General features: G+C 33.3%; 1 non-coding gene across 1 annotated transcript; it reads left to right on the top strand.

Annotated features, from left to right (window-relative positions):
• The first annotated feature begins 726 nt into the window (after window positions 1-726).
• On the top strand, window positions 727-828 carry LOC116875701. Its single transcript, XR_004384254.1, has one exon. It is a non-coding gene; the product is annotated as a U6 spliceosomal RNA (small nuclear RNA).
• The last annotated feature ends 2,485 nt before the right edge of the window (window positions 829-3,313 follow it).

Below are 3,313 nucleotides of genomic sequence, written 5' to 3' on the forward strand. Positions count from 1 at the left end.
TCCAGGCTACCATACTTTCATCAACTTAGATTTCTAGCTTCTCCATTAATAAGTCAAAAATGGTTTAAAAAGGGCTGGCTGGGACTCCAATAAACACGATGTATGTTACCAGGAATAAAAGAAAGTTTAAAGAAATAGAAGAACACTTACTTCAGATATTTTGAAGTCTTTCCAAGTCTTCTATCAAACTAATTGGAAACAAATCCCAAAATTAAAGTTAAAAGTATTGAGAATCAGTTGGAGATTTTCAGAACCTTTTAAAAAACATTCCAGTATAAACATAGCAGCTGATTAAAGCCAGTTCCTTAAGCCCTACTTATTAAAAACAAAAATGGCCAGTTATAAAGCAGAACCCAAGTAAATGACAAGAAATCAATTTAAAGGAAGTGAAAAAGGCAGAAGAATATTATCAGAAAAAAAATAAATATATATGAAGGAAAAAGTAAAATCTTATGTCAGTTCAAACTGAATAGCCTATTCATAATAGCAAACTCTTCCAAGGCTAAGAAGGGAGTTGTTGAGGGGAAGCCTCTCAGTTTAAGCCATCCTAAAATATAAGATCACAATTAATGCCAATAGTGTAAACAGGTAAGACATTGGAAAAGTTAAGAATAAAGAACAGTAGGCCAATTTGGGGATACAACAATGCCAAACCTCCAAAAATCTAATTATCACTTTATTATATCCACTGCTATCACAAGGCAATAAAAATAAAGCCAATAGTTCTTGCTTTGTCAGCATATCTACTAAAACTGAAAAAACAAAAAAAGATTACTATAACCTCTGTGCAAGAATGACATACAAATTCTTAAAATGTCTCATATTTTTATTATTTTTTTTCAAAAAGGACTTCAAGAAGGATGAATCTGGAATGAATGGTTTAATTACATAGGGACTAAGTGGGAACAGAGTGGAAGAGATTGTGGAAAGTGTGATGACTCTTTTCTGAATATATATTTATATATAGTTTTGACATTGACTGAATCATATTGTTTTATGTACTCAAAAATAAAATTTAAAACACTGGGAAAATAAAACCTCAAGGAACAGAAACATCATAATATAACTACATCTCAATTTTTTTTTAAAAAAGCATAACTACATTGAAGAGGAAAAATAGAATTAATGTGAGAAAATGGAACTGAAGCCAAAAAAAAAAAAAACTGCAAACAAATAATAGTTAGAGGCTCTATTTCTGATGGTAGTATGAGTTTATAATTCTGAAACTACCCTCCATGTATTGTAGAGCTAAGCAAATGATTAACTGTTTGAGGATTAAATAAACTAGATTTCTTACTGCCAGAGAAGGGAGTTACAAATATGGAAAAAAGAAGGCTAGAATGAATTCCATGGTGCTGAATTCCAATGAGAGTAATTAGTATAAACTCATGGGTTTAAACGGATGGATGAATAGATGACAGATAGATAGATGATAGATAGATAGATGGTAGATAGATAAGAAAAGTGGATAGAATATTTATATTTTTAGCTATGCCTGTTGAGAGCCCAGAGGGAAAGACACCAGCAGCAATGAACACATCCTAAATCCTGATCTTGGTTTCTAAATACCACCTCTCATTAAAAGGAACTGGCCTCATTGGAAATATAGCTGACTCTTAGTGTTGCAGCAGAGAAAGTAAAAAGTGAACTTGGAACACCTTGTAGTTCCAGAAAGTAAAACTATACTAAAAAAAATCATGGAGGTAAGCCAAAAGGATGCAGGTGCCAATCTGAAGGGTTTCCACTCACTAAATATGAAATAAATTGAGTATTCAAATAATGGCGGTAACAGAATATTCATAGGATAAAAAGAAATATATGAATATGTACTTCCATTTAAAAAAAATGAATAAGTAAATTAATGGGAGAAGGGAAAATGTTTCCTTGTATTACAACTAGCAAATGGAGAGAAAAATGTTATAAAATTACCATTTGGCAATTATAGCTTGTCTAAATATAGCCAATTGTCTTTCAGAAAGCCTGATGAGGATAAACATCAAATTAGTGACACCCAGATGGGTAGGATAACAAGAGCTACTTGTTTAGTAGATAAATCAGCAAGAGAATTGCTATGCAGTGTAAGAGCATTGCTTCTGTGGTGATCTCAGAAATATGGGCTTATACTTCCATAACAGATACTTCTTCAGAATTTAATAACTTCTAATATGACATTGATCACTTTATCATTTTTCTATCAAATTACCTGAATGTCTCAAATCCCCTTTGCTTCTATAGCACCCTGAAATCATAAATCATGAGTCTACCATATGCTAAGTGTTTACCATTTTCCTTTTTCCAGTATGCAGGCTCAACTCAAACTTATTAGTTTTGCCAGTTGGGAAAATAGAGCATTAGGCAATGGAGTTGATATGATGGCTGCACATTCCATGATGAATATTTGTCTTGCACAGTAAATATCTGCCATTTTCAAGAAAAAGCCATTTATAAACAACACTGAATCAGGATTCATTAAAGGAGTATTTGTAAGCATAGTCCTAAACATACCTCCTGAGTTACAGCTAAAAAATTATGCAATATTTCCCTTTGTCTGGAAGGATTAAGATTTATACAAAGTTAAATTGTGATATGAGAAGCAAAAAGTAGGAAGACTTTGTAAGCAGTAGAATAAATGACAGCAAAATGATGAAAGTTGCCTAGAAGTAACAGAGACTACACAGTACCATGGCTGAAATTACAAAGGAGATTGTAAATGCCATATGGGCATAGCCAAAGAGTCATTTGCTACCATGGTAATGGAGATCACTAAACTTTGAAGCATTTACTGGCCTCACAAGGGGTATCTGTTCTCTGGATAATACATTCTGCTGTTTCTGGTTAATGCTTCAAGGCAAATGGGGGGGGGGAATCTATTTAAAAAGCTGATTGGGTTTCAAAAAATAAACAAATTAAGTCTGAGTTTGTATTTATTTAGCTTTGGCTAAGTCATATTTGAAGCTGATTTACACGAAATTTTCTAAACTATAATAATGAGATTTTATTTTCTCCAAAATAATTATTTTTGCTTTGATTTAAGGAATTAGCAGGTGCTTTCATGCTATCATGCAGCTGCTATCTAGAAAGGACATTGAAGAGATGATTCTCTGCCAAAAAGAGATAGAACACTTTATGGTCTAGGAGGAGCAGAATGTTGAAAAGGAGGGATAATAAATCCTGACCTGACCACCCAGCCTGCTGACAGTAGTACAGACATAACTGTTATTGAAACAACTGCTCAAGGTGCCATGATCCTGAAATGGGCACCTCACTTACACAGCAGCCACAACAAAACCCTGTAGTATGGAAGTGAACACTT

The sequence above is a fragment of the Lontra canadensis genome, unplaced genomic scaffold (assembly GCF_010015895.1).
Source record: "Lontra canadensis isolate GAN:19392208 unplaced genomic scaffold, GSC_riverotter_1.0 scaffold42, whole genome shotgun sequence".
Taxonomy (NCBI): Eukaryota; Metazoa; Chordata; class Mammalia; order Carnivora; family Mustelidae; genus Lontra; species Lontra canadensis.